At 48.3% G+C, this 17278-nt stretch overlaps 1 protein-coding gene across 22 annotated transcripts in view; it reads right to left on the minus strand.

The window, feature by feature from the left end:
- CTBP2 (C-terminal binding protein 2) overlaps nucleotides 1–17278 on the minus strand; it is a 173522-nt gene that overhangs the window by 116399 nt on the left and 39845 nt on the right. For 19 of the 22 annotated variants that reach the window (XM_054437174.2, XM_063670386.1, XM_054437179.2 and 16 more), the window contains one exon: nucleotides 6688–6791. The exons of 2 other annotated variants lie outside the window; for them this stretch is intronic. The gene's annotated coding sequence lies outside the window, so the exon portion shown is untranslated. Of the gene's footprint in view, nucleotides 1–6687; nucleotides 6792–10590; nucleotides 11005–17278 lie in introns of those variants that run through there. One more of the 22 variants, XM_063670375.1, reaches the window with a different exon arrangement.

The raw sequence follows: 17278 nt of genomic DNA on the forward strand, positions 1-17278 counted from the left end.
CTGAACTGCTGCTCATCCACGGCTGTGTTTTTTCATCCTCCCACATTAACATTTCCCCCTAATGTTCTATCTTTTTGCCATATATAATTAATTTTAACAGCTTCTGCAACTTCCCCACAGGTTGTTGCTGTTTCTTTTAAACAGTATACTGCTGAGAAATTGATTTGTTTGCTCCGCGTGCCTGAAGAAACCACATTATGAAATATGTATAAATGTCACTGTTCAGGCTGCTTCTCAGGATAAGTGCAGAAAAACGTTCCATTTTACCTCCTTACACAGGAGTCCACTCACGGAAGCTACTCGCATGTATTACCCGTGTGCTCACACACAAATGCTGATGAATTACGCAGCATTTTCTTTGAAAACCTCCTATTTATCCTTAACTGGTACAAGGCTAGGGGAATCATCTTAATTGCTACGTGGAAAGAATGAATTGCAAAAGCATTCAGTCGACCAAGAAGACTTTATTTTTAACAGCATGGGGCCAGGTGGAAGTTGCCAAGTTTGCCAAAAATAAATGAATCAACCAATCAATAAAGCAAATGTGTTCAGCTGGTGTTAAATGAACGCCTGGGAAGAAGGAAGCCACAGGCAGCACGTCCTTCTTTCTCCTCTTTTCCCGCCCCCACCCCTGTGAAAACACCAGGCCCGAGGACACGAGGGTCATGGGAATTCTCAGCCATTTCCTACATCGTTACTTTTATTTATTTATTAATTTATTTGAGACAGGGTCTGCCTCTGTCACTCAGGCTAAGTAGAGGGGTGTGACCACAGTGCACTGCAGACGTGAGCTCCCAGGCTCACACAATCTGGCCACCTAGGCATAGGCAGGCGCCGCCACCTGGCCGATTTTTAAAAAAATTTTCTGGAGATGGGGTCTCCCTCTGTTGCCCAAGGCTGAGTGCAGTGGTGCAATCACGGCTCCCCGCAGCCTTGACCCCCCAGGCTCACACAATCCTTCCACCCAGCTACTCTGGAACCGGAGGACCACAGATACACACCACCACCTGGCTGATTTTTAAAAAAAATTTTATAGAGATGGGGTCTCGCTATGTTGCCCAGGCTGGTCTCAAACTCCTGGGCTCAAGGGATCTACCCTCCTTGGCCTAAATCATTACTTTAGAAAATGCATCCAATTTTCTGCTCCTTCAACAATGGTCAAAATTCAGATCCAGATACTAAATCCTAAAATTACTGCAAGTAACCAGGATCTTGCACTTCTGAGCTATTTTATCAGCATTTGCAGGTGGGGGAGCTGCTCTAAGTTGAAACTAATGCCCCTTTACACTTGAACCTGGGCAGATCCCTCAAGCTTCAGTGAAATGGTGTGTGTCCTTCCATAAAGACCAACTGAAACTGCTTAAAACCAAGACCATGTTTAAAAAAAAAAGTTATTGGTCTAATGCATTCTAAGAGTATTAATAAAATCAGCAATGGTAACACATAAATGTTAAGCAAAAATATTTACAGAAAGAAATAACCTTTTCCTCCGCCACTAATCACACCCAGGAACACTTGATTAGTAAGCCAACATTTTAATAAGAGAAAGCTCACTTCCCTGCCTACTCATCTGCACATCGGCATCTCACATCGGCATCTACGCCCCAGCCTGAAACTTGACAGTAAACAGAATATACCACCACTCCCTTCAACAAGTGAGGCTCTGGCCCTGCTGCTTGCTCCATCCACTCCTTCACACTCTTCTTGCCTTTAACAAACACGTGCTCCAAGCCTCAGAGAAATCAGCCGCTGACCCATGTCTCTGGCTGTCCCACACAACAGGGCTGCCATCCCTCAGTTCAGTGGCCAGGCCTGTCTGGGGCACAGGGGGGTCTCCACCAGGGCTGGCTGTTGAGGGATAGCAGACGCCCGTTCTCTGCACACTGCCACACTCTCAGGGGCAAGATGCAGCCCATGTGTGGCCCCACTTCACATGGACCAAGTGCTCTTCCTCCCACACCCCTGGGGTGGGACGGTACCATGACAAACCTGAGAAACCTTCCAGGAATATCAAAGACCCTGGGAAGTCATCTTCACTATAAAGGGACCCTGCAATATTTGGGAAGCCAGGCTCACTACCACAGTGTTTCTGGAAAGGTTTCCACCAGCAAGGGACGCGGTGCGGCCTGAGTTTGGGGTTGCTTCATCAGCAGCTGAATACCAGATATACCTAAGGCCACACGTACCGGCAGGTGGATCTGTGCGTCAAGTTCTTCAGTAACAAAACGGAGGTCTTGGCAAGGGTATGAGGATCATGGAAAGAGAAGCGGACACCACGTCTCCAATTCCCAGCATAATGTCACTCAGTGGCAACAGAGACTCCTGGCCCCGCCAGGAGTGACAGGTAAGTGTGGCCACCATCCTACAGAGGCCCTGCTCGGAGGTACCCCTCCAGCAAAGGAGCAACTCAGCAGGAACCCACCCAGGCCGGCCACACAGTTTTGACACGTGGGTCACAGAGGGAAAATTCAGGCCTTCTGCCTCGTCTCTTCCTCCCTACTTTGCAAATCCACTCTGATGAGAACCAGCAGCCGGGGTGGCGCAGGAAGCGGAAAAGAACAGTAACAGCAGAAAGCCAAACTTACCAGAATAGAGGGCGTCACCCCTCTGTGACCCTGGACCCATGCAGACGCTAAAACAAAAAGAAGGGGAATGGACGGGGTGATCTCTCCATCCCTACTTGGGAGGCCACACTAGGTTGTTGAGATGCTCAGGAGAAAAGAACAAAGGCTGAATCAATGCCTCCCATTTATCCTTGGGGGGTGGAGGGAGGCTGGGATTCCGAAGCACAACTCACATCCAGAAGGCACAGGAATAAAATCCAAGCAAGAACCAAGAGCTTCAGCGGGGGCCCCTCCTCTCCTACTCGGAAGGCTGGCTAAAGTTTCGCTGGCATCTTCCCCACTGCCCCACCTCAGCCTCCTGTTTCTCACCTAGAGAACCCCAGAGATGAAAGGCCCTGTGGATCTTCCTCTGGTTTGTGGTTTCGGATGTTGGCAGTCTTGCTTCCGGCCCAAACACTGGAGCAGGATCACACGGCCCTAAGCAAAGGCCCCACGGATGCATGCAGGCCAGGAGCTCAGGAGGCCAAGGGCCCGAAGGACCCTGGGGGCCACACACTGGGACCAGAGTGGCACAGTGGCCATGGCCCAACACCCCCACCACTTTACAACCACTGACAATCAGACCCCAAGTTTTAGGTATGTGTTTCCAGAGTAATTCAATACTTTCCTTCTGTTTTTCATGGAAAAAAGATATCTGTCCTGCCAGAAGCAGGCTAGAGGAACAATGATCAGGAAGATGACCTCACCTAGGTGGCCTGCTACAGCTACAACTCAGATGGAAATCCAGCCTGGTTCCCACAGCAGATCAAGGCAAACCCCTCTTCTACCACCAAGCACACTGAGTTTCCAGCACTGTGTCACCTCAGACTGTCTTTCCCAGAGGCCTTGGTAGGCAGGTCAAGCTTCTATATCATCCTGGAGATCCGTCAAAATACATAACACAGCATGCATGGCAGCCGGAAACAGTCCTATCTTTGCAAAACCACAGCTGCAACTGTTCTACCACCATTTTACATAATATAATAAAAGTTAAGGGATTTGATTTGCATTCCCACTCATTTATGAGCATTTAACCAAGAACACTTTTTCTGCGACACTTTTGCTAAAAAAGGTAATTGGGTACTGCGGCAAATATTAATGCTTAATAACAAAATGGTACTAAAAAAAACCATGACCCAACTGAAGTGATGGAGAACGGTCTTTTTCCAGGAGAAGCCAGCAAAGCCATCTGGCATGTTGAGCTTTCATTATGACAAGTAGCAACATACAGAACAGATAGTAAAAGCAGAACATGCATCTGATCTAAATTTAGCACGTCACTATTCATTATTGAGAGAACGAGCCTCTAGTTAGGAGAAGGCTGAAGTGTTTGACGTCAAGTTACTAAAAGAGACGGCCATAAACCAAAATATTAAGTCTAGCACAACAGGAATGAGATGCTTTTTAAATTAGGACATGCGAAAGAAAATACTAAGAGGGCAAAAACGATGTATAAATGGCTCTAGGGCCTCACGGATTCACCATTATCCCTGACGGTGTCACATGATTTTCACCTACCTCCTTCTCCTCTGCCCACATTTTAAAAGATGTGTCTAGACCAGAGATCTCAACAGGTGGGCTCTGGTTGAAATCCATATGTGGTCCTTACTTTGGTTACAATCCCACATGACTTCCTTGTGTTGCTGCGTGCGGACAGCAGGCAGAGCTGGTTACAACTCCCTGGGCATGGTGACGTTCCACAGAGCAGAAAGTCTGAGAGCAAACACACACGCCTTCTGGGGCGTGAGAATTCCACCGCGAGAGTATCTGCAAGTGGTCAGGGGAGAAGTTTTATCCTGGTTCTGGGCGGGGGGGCGGGGGGGCAGGTGGGCCAATGGGGCCACACTCAATGTGTGCATGGGCTGTGGACACCATGAGCCGTTGTCACAGCACAGTGACCATGCTCCAGTGACGGCCAGCTCCAGTACCACACCAAGTCTCTTAAGCTCTTCCAAAGTGCTATAAAAAACTCTTACCCAAAAGGATGCCAAAAATACAGGAATGGTGGGAACCCCACATAAGGGTAAGTGTCTTGAGTCTGCTCAGCACTCAGGAAACATTTGTTAACAGGAAGCGTGTCACAATTTCATTCTGGTTCTGGATGCATTTGGAGAATGTTAACTCATCTGTCTGAGATGGAGATCACTGCTAAACAGGATCCCAGAGTGGCTCTGGTTATTAGACTGAGTCAAATGAAAATGCCCTCATTCAACCATTTTTTATATTAAAAAAGTCCATTTCATCCTTATACACCAAGTTCCCACATCCTTCTGTTTAGAGAAAATGATTTCCAACACTGAAATGAGCATCTATGAAACATACTGATGGTCCATCCAGCTGAGATGCTCCCAGGTAGGCAGGGCCTGGTACTTGTCTGGGTGAAAGAGCGTGGATGTCCGACATGGCCAGTTCCATGGTGTCCAACTGGAAACATCACCATGACCCAACCCACTGAAAACATCTTCGGACCCAGCACCCAACACTGGAACTATCTCTGCCAATCCCAGGCCCAAGGTGACTTTGTCTCTGCCTGAGAAACCTGGGCAGATTCTGGCACACAGGTCTCTCTGAGAGAGTGAGAGGCAGAAAAGCAAGCAACGTTTGTCCTGAAAGGCTGAACTGAATAAGGCTGTGAGTGGCGGTCCTGACCTCCCTCAGGTTTCCACCAAAGAACATTCCACCATACTTCCAGTTCCTCATCGTCCTCAATGCTAAGAGCCTTAACTGTTCAAAGATGACTGAGGGGCCCCTCTCATACATAACTCAACTCGAGCTTCACGCTCTGCTATGGCCTTTGGCCCAGCAAAGCCCTGTCAGAGCACTCCCAGGAAAGGGTTCTGAATTTCTACATCAAATTCAAGCTTAAAGGGTGGGGAGGGTCCTGGGTACCAGCCCAATCCACCTGTTCGATTCACAGATAAGGCTTCCAAGTGCCAGCAGAGGCCACTTGCTCAGTCACCAAGCTGGTAAGCAATATTTGGAGGTCTAGGTCTGGGTCAGCTACCTCAGTTTCCCCAGCTAGATCTACTTTATGGAGAAAAGGAAGGGACACACAGAGATCCTTTCCTGATCCTACAACCCACTGTGCTGCTTAGGTTCAAGCAGATTCAGCTTGGCCCCCTCAGGTGGTTGCCCATGTGTGCCCATGGGCTCGAAGTCTCTAACTGCCTCCAGCAACTCAGGAAGCCAGGCCTGAGGGCCTGGTCACAAACTTACACCTCTCTGGGAACCAAAGCTAGTCCCCTCAAGGCTCTGCTAGGAGTGTGACAGGTGAGAGAGACAGGACACAACTGGCCAGTGGTTTCCCTTGCTTTTGAATGACGTTGTTACCTCACGGAGAAAACATTTTTTTAAAAAAGCAAGATTAAAATCAATTCCATCAGAGAAGCTGCCACTTTGAGACTTTAAGAAAGATCCAGGTTTTGTGAAAAATGGCTAAAGACATGCCGAAATGAAACAGAATCCCAAAACCCTGCTACGGGCGAAGGATTGAACTCCATCCATCAATGAGTGTGGTCGGGATTGAATGCTCATCTCAGCCTGCACCCACATTCCCAATCTACTCCCCCAGAAAAATCATGGTATATTCAAGACATCCTAGAGGCTGGTAACACTAAAAGCCTAAGCTGACTGAAGAGGTGCCAGCATCCACAAGCCGCCTTCTTCCTAAAGACATCCATCTACCACTTATGACTGACTTGGGGTGTCATGAGATGGTTTCTCTAATTCATTTTTATTCTTTTTAATTAATACATCGAGAAATCCTAACACTATTTCCATTCTGACTTGAGTTTCGTTGTAGTATAATTTCCGTTGACTTATCTCTATAGCAGCAGCAGCAGCAAAAATCACTTTACACTGAACTATATTGCTTCAGAGTTAATTACATGTATTTTGCTTTTGATAAATGAAAATACTAGATGCAATTAATTGAAAGACAATCAATATGATCCCGCGATTAGACATCCCAATGAAACAGCCAGAGGCTGCAGGCAATCCATACTCATCAACTAATTGAACACACATTGCAAAGGGGATTCTAGAAAACTGAACTTTTACCTGGAGATATTTCACAATAACTCACCAATATAAATCTGTCCACAAACTCTATAGTTCACACGATGGGCTGTCCGTCTTTTTAAGGGAATACAGCTTCATTGGTTCAAAACCATTTAAGGTGATGAAACCCTGAAAGCAAAATGAATGGAGTCAGTGAAGTTGAAGTAGAGATTTTTTTTTTGTTTGTTTACATCTAGGCATCCTTTAATTGCATTTTTCCAATGCCTTCGACTCTAAGCTACCAGAGGTTATTAAATGGTTTCATTAAAAATACTATTTGTCTTGCTTTAGTCACACACCAGATCAAATTAAACAGTAGAGCACCAGAACAAATGAACCCTTTCCATCTATTTTGACACAAAGCCAAGTATGCAAAAGCAGAAGGTGATATTGTGTCGTCACCGTGAAAATGTCATTTAGCTTTCTCTACATCTCCAAGTGGCAAGCAAAGGGACAAAGGAATCAATACCTTGAAGCAAAAAGTATTACCAACTGTTTTGAGAAATATGGAACTATAAAGTGCAAATCATGAGCCCACGGTTTATAAGTGCTATTAGCATAAATGCTGACAACTGTTAATCTACTGTAACTCTGATTAACCGTTGCAGTTGTCCATTAATAGAAGGCATTTTAACTTACTACTGAAATTGATTACTCAGTTAAGAATTCAACCCTAATGTTCAATAAAATTGCACTTTCTTGGCAAATGCAATATGAACCGAGGTGACGCATTAAACAGCACTCCCATTTATTTTACTCTGCATGGAACAGAGAAGGAATACATGGTGGGACCCACATCATCCGAACCACTTCCTGTGCACACACAGCTGTGACAGCAGAGAGCAAAGTTCCTCCTTCTGCAGCTGATGGGGAAGGCAGACACCTGTGCAGCAGACATGTCCAGGTGTCCTTTCTACGGCTTTTCCAGGAAGAAAAGATGGAATTTAACACTGGAGTTGCTATGTAACTGGAGAGCCAATGTATGAAGGTAGTCCTGCTCGAGCCCCACGAGGGAGGGGAGAGGCACACTCTACAGACATGAGCTGCTGCAGCCAGGCCTGACATTGCCAACCCCACCTTACAACCAAGTTTCAAATGGTTAATATATAAAAAGGCACGAACCACATTCCCAGCTGCATTCGACTTTTTTTTTTTTTTTTTGGGAGATGGAGTCTGACTGTCACCCAGGCTGGAGTGCAATGGCGCGATCTCGGCTCACTGCAAGCTCCGCCTCCTGAGTTCAAGCAATTCGCCTGCCTCAGCCTCCTGAATAGCTGGGACTACAGGCGCCCGCCACCACACCTGGCTAATTTTTGTATTTTTAGTAGAGATGGGGTTTCACCACGTTGGTCAGGCTGGTCTTGAACTTTTGACCTCAAGTGATCCACTGGCCTGGGCCTCCCAAAGTGCTGGGATTACAGGCGTGAGCCACCGCGCCCAGCCAGCATTCTACCTTTTTTTTTTTTTTTTTTGAGATGTAGTCTCACTCTGTCACCCAGGCTGGAGTGCAATGGCGAGGTCTTGGCTCACTGCAACCTCCACCTCCCGGGTCCAAGGGATTCTCCTGCCCCAGCCTCCCTAGTAGCTGGGATTACAGGTGCACGCCACCATGCCCAGATAATTTTTGTATTTTTAGTATAGATGAGGTTTCACCATGTTGGTCAGGCTGGTATCAAACTCCTGACCTCGTGATCTGCTTGCCTTGGCCTCCCAAAGTGCTGGGATACAGGCATGAGCCACCGTGCCCAGCCAACATCCTACTTTTTAAACCATTCAAATCTTAGGAAGCTGTAGATTCCTAAAAGAACTTCCCTTCTTTTCATGGAGCTTTTAATTAGCAATGGGGCTAATCTAGGATCCAATCCCGTGACAGGCATTCTCCTGCATGGTTATGTAAGCAAGTCATAAAGAAGAACTGCTACACTCATGGTTTCCATTCAAAGGAAAACCATGCTCCTGTGCTGTTTCCACTGAATTCAGTGAATCCTCCAACAGCCAGCTCCTGCTTCACACCTAGAACCAAGTCACTGGCAGGAAGGACTCTGAAGAACTACTCAGGAAAAGCATGGACTCTATAGTCAAGGTTATCGTGTATCCAAGGTCAAGCAGTAATTCACTCCCAACTGTACACCACACTGTAACCCACACCTCTTAAGGAAGTAGATGGGAGACACAGACATTCCAGCCTCAGAAGTGTTAGCAAGGGAGGGACAAGCATAGCTTTTCAGTAATCCCAAGCCTATAATGTCACGAGCATCTAATAGCCAAGGAACCATTTTTTTGAGGTGGCAGAGCTTGCCTGGCAAACTCATATCCACCCTTCAAAACCCATCTCACAGGTTATCTTCTTTAACATCTTCTCTACTCTAGCTGGCAGGCTACTATACACCCTGCCCATCTCCAAGTCTCTAAAGGTTAAATGCCTTTTACTTAATCACATTTTATTTATCTTTGAAACATAGTAGGGAATCAAATATTTAATTAACTGCAAAACAGAACTTATACTCCTGATTAGTGTTGCCTGTCTTATTATGTCACAGGCTTTCTCCTTCCATTTCCAATGGTTTACACAGAATTTCCAAAAATACAAAGGGATTGTATCTATTTTCAGGAAGTAGTCCCTTTTGGAAAGGAAGGAGGGAAGGAAAAGGAACTGGGGAGGTACACCTTAGCAATGACTATAACATTACTTGTTTTTGAACGTCTGAAGACAAACGTAGCAACATGTTAACATCTACCTAATCTTGGTGGTGGGTACAGGTTCTAATGTGAGATATTTCAATAGTAAAATTAAGCAGGAAATAGACAAGTCTGCCTTGTAGAAGGCTTCACAGAGGAGGTGACATGTCATGGAATTTCAAGCCGGGAGTTCAAGCAACTGTGCTGCCTATCCCAGTGAACGACGACAGCTTATTTAGTGGAATAAGAATGTTAAAAGGCTTGGAAGACTGTCAGAATTTTAAAGCAAGTGCCCGTTGTTACTTGAAGGTCAAAAGAAGTACTTAAAAAAGACTGGAGCTACAGAAAAGCTAAAAATTCAAAAATACTTGTTTCAGCAGATACTTGCTGACAGTGCGGCGTGGACTAGTGCCCCAAGGATTCACCAGGGGATATTTTCTTGGCAGGATTTCTCTAAGAACTTCCAGGAGTATACAACGAGACGTGGAAATGACTTAGCCGATTAAAATCACCACTGCTTCTGAACCAGCAACCGCAGGAGCTGAAGTGGCCTCGGCGTGTAACTGCCAGTTAGCATGCCCACCCCCTCCAAGTTCACGTGGCTGCTTTGGGCCAGACAGGGGTCCTATTTTTGGCCTGTATCATCAACATGCATGAACTTACTAAACATCCCGTGGCAAATGTGATCTGCCTATAGCTGATGACAGGGGGGTGTGTACTCTCACACATCCCAGAAGAGAACCGCGGCATCCAGAGATGGATTTGGGGGTGGGGGCCCCAACCAGACTGTGGTCAGCTAGTTCCTGCACTTTCCACATATAGGAACCTCACAACTAAGGCTGCAGTACCTAGACGGGACCCCCCACCCCGCTGCCACTGCTTGGGTGTTTTGTTCTTATACTAAGTCAGGCATACAAAAATTATGTTTTAGGTCTGTAGTGAATAAATCCTTTTCTTAAAAACTAAATGAGACTAGAACCTTTAGAAGCCTTCAATGAGCCCAAAAAAATCTTGATGGGGGCACCTGAGAAACTCTGGTGTGGCTCCTTCCAGGAGGACTGGGCCTGCCTTCACTTGAACTCGTAGCGTTCTTTCAGAACAGCTTCTGTACTCTGCATGGCATGGAAGGGGTGCCCACCCACCCATCCAAATGCAGAGATAACAGAGGTCAGGCGAGCAGCTCAACCCGGCCTGGCCCCCCCATGCCACCTGCTGTGAGCAGCATTCATCTAACCAAGTGCCCGCTTACCCATGCTTCCTCTGCAGGAGGGATTTCTAGTGATATTTCTGCCATCTGAAGCTCACATGTGCCAGCTCCCGTTAGGACTTGAGGCTTTCTGCTCGAACTCACATTTCAGCTGTCTAGGCTCCTCCTCCTCCTACTGTCCCGCCGTGGATGGCGAGGACTCATCACCCCTGCTTCAAGGTGGGGCACCTCCTGCTGCCTCCTCTTGAGGCTGACCCTGTGGCTGGGTCACACCAGCCAGGGAGCAGAACTTCAGCTCAGCGTGGGCATATATTAGGGGAGAAAGAATGATCCTAAAGGGGCCCATGCATCCTGGAAAGCCTTATCTGAAACTGACTCATGGTTTCCACAGGTCTGGCTGAACGGAGCACCACTGCGCGCTGTGTTCCTCACACTCCAGGAAGCACCGTTCATGTTTACTGCTAAAAAGAGAAAAACTGGAATGTATCCACAAAACCGTCCCTTAGGCAATCAAAAGTTTCCCACAGGTAATGGACTCTGGGAAGGGACAAGGGAAAGAACAAGGAGTTAGCAAGAATCAATCCCAGGTTCCACAGGCCAGCATCAGTGGCTAAGAAGCAGTATCCTGCCTGTGATTTGGAGGTAACCGCATCTACCTTCAAAGGTGGTCAGGCCCTTTGAAAGAGAGAACCCGTGGAAGGGTCATCCCAAGGCCTGCATACAGCAAGCACTCAATAACTGCGTGTCATCATCAGACTCCAGACATGTCTCCAGGCTGAGGCTGTTATCCACCTCTTCTAAGAAACTCATCTCTGGCTAACTCGTGAGATAAACAGTTGACATTCAGCACAAGAATCCAATAGTCCTAACCAGGTCATTGACGGTTAATGGTTAGGCACCCCAAGCATTCCTCTCCCTCGAAAGGCGGCCTCACTGCCATCCTGCGGTGTGGCTGTGCTCAGAAAAAAGGGATTGCATAAAGAACCATCCAGAATTCTGCACTTCTGCCCCAAGCACAGGGCATGGTAGCAGGTCAGAGTAGTCTACAGTCTTCGTCCCCTACACTCCACACCCCTGCCCACCACAAACATCCAGGCTTCCTCAGAGACCTCTCTGGACTCAATGCAACACCAACTATGACCTCAAACTCCTGGATCCTTTCAACAGGGATTTCCTGAGCACCTACTCAGTGCCAGGACTGTGCCAAGCCCCAGAGGCACAGGAGCAAAACAGAAACCTGGTCCCTGCCCCAGGGACTCAGGAGGGGCCACCGACTCCAGGCCCGAACCCAGCACTCAGCCCTTGCCCCACTGTTGCCCAAACCATGGAGTGACTGTGCCAGCATGGTCCCAAGCAAACTCTGGGGCCAAGGCCTGTACCCATGTCTCATGCAGGGACGGGTAGTGTGCAGGTCACAGTGCCCCACGGCTGGCCTGGGGTTTCTGGAAGCATGGTGTCTGTTAGGACGAGTGAACGCCCTCTGCCTCACAGACACTCCCTCGGCACCCATGCTGATGACCTTCTCAAAATGGGCCCATCACATGGGTACTCCAGGAAATGTCCCACCCTCCTCCCCACACTCTGCCCCCTCCTCCTTACATTCTGGCCCCCGCCTCCCCACACTCTGCCCCCACTCCCAACACTCTGGCCCCCTCCTCCCCACACTCTGGCCCCCTTCAGAAGGGGTGGCTTACCATGGGGCTGCTAAAAGTGGGACCCACAGAAGCTGAGCTAAATCAGAAGCCGAGCTAAAGCCACAGCCCTGGGGATCACCCCCACCCCTCGGAGGCATCCAGACACAGCTCAGATACCCCAGGGCAAGCCCCCTCTCCTAGCCTGACACTCCCTAGAGCACCACAGCACTGCCTTGGGGTATCAGTCAGTATGTGGGAAGGGGAGAACTCTCAATGGTAGGACCAGAATGAAGACATGTAGCTGTTTCCCAGTCCCTGAGCGGATGGCATGCAAAGTGGTGCCAGGGGCTTTCCCCACACACCCCATAGCAGATCCTCAAGTTCAAGGGCAGAGGTCAAGGAAAAGCCTCGGGCAAAAGCTCATCAAGAAGACAAATGCTCTGCCCCAAAACTGACCTGCCTACAGCAGCATGAGGCAGGATGGTGGCCCTTGACTCGAGGCCATGAGAAGCAGCCCAGAGGACCCATGGGCTCCCTGAATGACCAGGGACAGGCACTCAGCTGCCCGCCTCCTTTCCTGCGTACTATAGTGGCTCCTGGTTCACACACCCCCAGCCACCCTCAGTGGGGTCTCTGGCCACCTGTGTGTGAACATGGGCCACATCGGTGCTCTCCCACAAGGTGACATCCCGCTCCCTGGCCTTCCCAACCCTCCTCTGCCCCGACTCTCTTCAGGTTGCAGCAAGGATGCGCAGTGCAACGAATTGTAACGGGGGGCGGGGGGGATGGCACTGGGGTGGCCGCCAGCTGGCTCTGCAGGAAGAGGTCATGTGCAGTCCTGGGGGGCTGCTGGGGGTAAAGACAGGCATCCCTGAGCAAACGGCAGTGGGAGGTGCCACCTCTCCTCACTTCTCAACTCTGCCACTGAGCCCCACACAGTGGGGTACACGTGTGACCCACGCCCTCTAACAAGGACCTCAGGCTGCTACCATGACAGCACAGCCCAATGTTGCCTGGGACGGCACCCCCCAACCCCACCATATTAATTATGCGCCTGGCCAGCCTTTAAGGACAAACCCACCCTGAGAAAGGCCAAGCTCACTGGGCATGAAGCAGTGTGGAGTCCAGGTTTGGTTGGCACATGGGGAAAAGAAATACAATAAAACGACAATGTCCACCAAAGGGCTGAGTGTCCGATACACACTGGACAAGAACGAACAGGGTGTACCCGAGAGGCTGTCACTTTAGCATTGCTGGATTATTCCTTCCTGAGATTCAATTCCACCAACTATTGCCTAGTAATAAATAAACCATATTAATTAGCTTGGAAACAATTATCCTTTATTCAGGGAAGGAAAAAAAAACAACCCCGAAAGCTAATTCTTTCCATGTCCCTATACAGCCACGTTGGCACAGAGGCACTTCAGGTCAAATCAACACTTCATTATGACCCCCTGATGCCCAAGAGTTTCAACTCCAAGAAGAAAAATGCCCTCTAGGCAGAAACTTTACATACACAGTCTTTGTCAGAGAGTGTTTATGGAAATTTTATAATATTAAATATATTCAGCTGGTTTTAAATTTTAAGAATGTAAAAAGGCCCAACAGCCAAGATTTTAGAACTCGTCTTCCAATAGAAGGCCAACCAGTGGAAAACTGGAAGGGAAGTCTTGGAATCCTGCCACTTTTTAAAGAAAAATAAAATAGGATATGTTTCCAGTGTTGTCTCAGATGTAGTCAATTAACATGACCATTCCCCTGCGCTTTCAGCTTTTCTAGATGACAGGGCCAACAGACTTGAGACGAGCTGGGTGACAAGGAGGAACTTGAAGCCCTTGCGGCATGAGCTGGGCTTCTAGAAGTGCCCCATCCGAAGTGGCTCCAGGACGGAGAAATAAACAAGGGTGTGAGATGGGAGAATGCCAGATGGGAGTCCTGGCAACAACTGGAGAAAGGAACAAGGAACAAATTGATAAACGGGTGCTGCTGATCGGGGCTGCCATGGGCCAAGTTTTGAAAGGGGGAAAAAAAAGGTGGATCCACGAGCAAGCCCACACGACGACGTCATTTTGTGAATTCAAGCTGCATTCCCACACCCAAAGCTGCCCGCAGGCCATGGAAGCAGAGGCAGCCGGTGTGAGCAACTGGACCTGAGGTTCATGGGGCCTGGCTGCACCCCCACACACCTGTACCTGAGTAGGGGCACGACAGTCCTACCTACAGACAAGCCAGGAAATCACCTGAACTTGAAAGAGACCAGGGCAGTGGCGGGGGTGGGGCGGGGGGCAGCGCCTAAAATCAGCCTGGCTCAGAGGGAAGCCTGGCCCTGAGGTCCCCGCAAAGGCACGCAGCTCCGAAAGACAAGTAGGAAACACATCCCAACTCAGAAGCACTTGAAGGTATCCGTCTCTGGTCTTCCATGGTTCCACACTGTAAGTGGACAAGGCGGCTGCTGGTGGAGGTGCACACACCCCTGTGAGATGGTCAGGAACCTGCCAGAAGGAACGGACATAGGAGATGGCTCACTCCAACTAGTGGCCACTACTAACCAGCTGAGGCATCCTGGTGTCAGGCTCCGGTCTTGCTTTCTCCCTTGGTCCCTCTTGGGTGACCAAGAGGGGTTTTCTGAGCTCCTTTCCACAGGGCACCCCAAGGACACCTGATCTAACAAGCGCCAGACTATATATTTACTATAGGCCCTACACAGGGCCAGAAGGTGAGCAGAGGGGTCTTCAGACATTCAGAGCACACACCCACACCACAGTGAGAGATGGAACCTCTAAAGCTGGCAGGTTTTAATGCAAGATCCCCTGACCAAAAGCAGGATGCTGGCTGCTCTGAGGAGTCAGCGAGGGTGTGACCCCCCACCGCCCGCCCCGCACTGCGGTGGAAGGAGTGGGCATCTTTTCTGTAAACTTGAGATTCCATGCCTCACTCCACTCTCCCCCTAGGGAATCCTTAGAAAAGTGGTCAAGATGTAACAGACCATGCTGGAAACCAGAGTAGGATAAACTCTCTCCTGATAGAGCTATACAGGGATATGTCAGACACTATCCATCTCAACAATTACATATTTACTGAAAGTATTTCAAAATACTTCAAAGACATAGGAAAAATACTTATTAGGTCAAATGGAAAATAAACTATGAAACGTATTCAAATCTCACTTATATTTTAAAACATTCTTCAGTGAATCTCATTTTTAGTATATACATATATGCATAAGAGACAGAATAGATCCAAAGTGTTATTCTCCAAGCTAAGATTAAAAAGGATTTTTAAAATGTGTAACATAACAATCATTTACTTTAATTTCTTATACTTTCCTGTATTTTTCTATTTTCTACAAAGAGCATGCTTTCCTATAATATGGAAAAATGTGAGCTGTGAGCTCCTGTCAGGAGGGCTCTGAAGCTGGGGTGCAGAAAGTGAGCTGCTGCCTGGGCTGCTTTGCCTTGCAGGCTTTTGGGCCATACCTACATTGAAAAGTGGCCCCATTTAGGATGTAAGTCCCTGCGTGACTGCTGTACTACAAAGGTGGGTTTTGAAAAAAGCCAAGTGTCCCTCCACCCTCATGCAAGTTCAGAAAAGGATGTTCTCTTGGGGATTTCAATGAAGATGTCTCAATTCCAATAGCCAATCAACCTGGGAAAGAATTGGTGGGCTGGAGAGACACAGTGGGAATCCCTCACCCCACCAAGGATCTAGGACCCCGACCGATGCTGGGAAAGAAGCACAGCCAAAGCCTTGTCAGGGCTCAGGCAAAGGAGACTTCCCAGTGGGCTCCAGCCAAGTCCTTGACCACAGATTAGACTCCAGCAGGATGAGCAGGAAGATGAGCAGGAAGTGGCACTTAAAAAGAAATGACGTGAGAACCAAATGGCTCAAAGTCCATAATCCCCGAAAAATCACTTACAAGTATGACCAGCTTTACATATCAACACCATTTCTTTTTTTCTTTTTTGAGACGGAGTCTCACTCTGTTGCCCAGGTTGGAGTGCAGTGGTGCAATCTCGGCTTACTGCAACCTGCACCTCCCAGGTTCAAGTGATTCTCTTGCCTCAGCGTTCTGAGTAGCTGGGATTATAGGCATGCACCACCACACCCAGCTAATTTTTGTATTTTCTGCGGAGACAGGGTTTCGCCATGTTGGCCAGGCTGGTCTCAAACTCCTGACCTCAGGTGATCTGCCTGCCTTGGCCTCCCAATGTTCTGGGATTACAGGTGTGAGTGACCGGCCAACAACATTTCTGTAGAGACAGGGTCTCACTCTGTCGCCCAGGCTGGAGTGCAGTGGCATGATCATAGTTCACTACAGCCTCTACCTCTTGGGCTCAAGTATTCTTCTGGGCTCAGCCTCCTGTACAGGCACGGGCCCCCAAGCCCAGCTAATTGCCCTGCCCATGTTAACACTATTGATCAATGGACTACATGCACAATACTGACTGGGAAAGTGAAGTTAGTAAAATTAAGGTGGCCAGATATCGGCCCCTTGACCCTGACTCTCTCACATTACCTTCCCCTGACAATGACCTCACCCTCAACCCTTTATATATTGCAAAAGGCATTATATAAATGGGCTGCCTGTTCTGTAACTGGTTTAGATGGGCAGATCCATGAGAGCAGAGACAGAATCCAAGTTTTATCCTGCAAAGCTCGGAGACCAACCAAATGGTAAGGAGCCCTTCGGTGAGGCTGTGAGTCACCCCAGGAGAGTGTTCTCTCCCTCTGATTTCTCTTCCTCCCCCAGGAGCCCAGGTGTGGTCACCTGTACCTTCCCCTCATGGGGCCACAGCGGGAAGCACAGGCAATACCAAATGCACAGCGCTCAGTGTGGCGCCTGGCACACCAGAGGCACCCAAGCATTAGCTGTATCGTTTACCAAATGCTTTACTCACACGGCTTGGTGAATTCGAGAATCCACAGTCCTGGAAAGAAAAGAGGCCTGAAGGAAACCGGGCTCTATTTAATTTTAAACTAAATTATGAACTCAAAACCTCAAGGTTGGGGGAGATTTCAATTGAAAATGAAGAATATCCCTGCTGTGGAATGGAGCAGCTGCTAAACCCACCATGTAAAACTACTCACTTTTCAGA

This window comes from Pongo pygmaeus, chromosome 8 (assembly GCF_028885625.2).
Source record: "Pongo pygmaeus isolate AG05252 chromosome 8, NHGRI_mPonPyg2-v2.0_pri, whole genome shotgun sequence".
Lineage (NCBI taxonomy): Eukaryota > Metazoa > Chordata > Mammalia > Primates > Hominidae > Pongo > Pongo pygmaeus.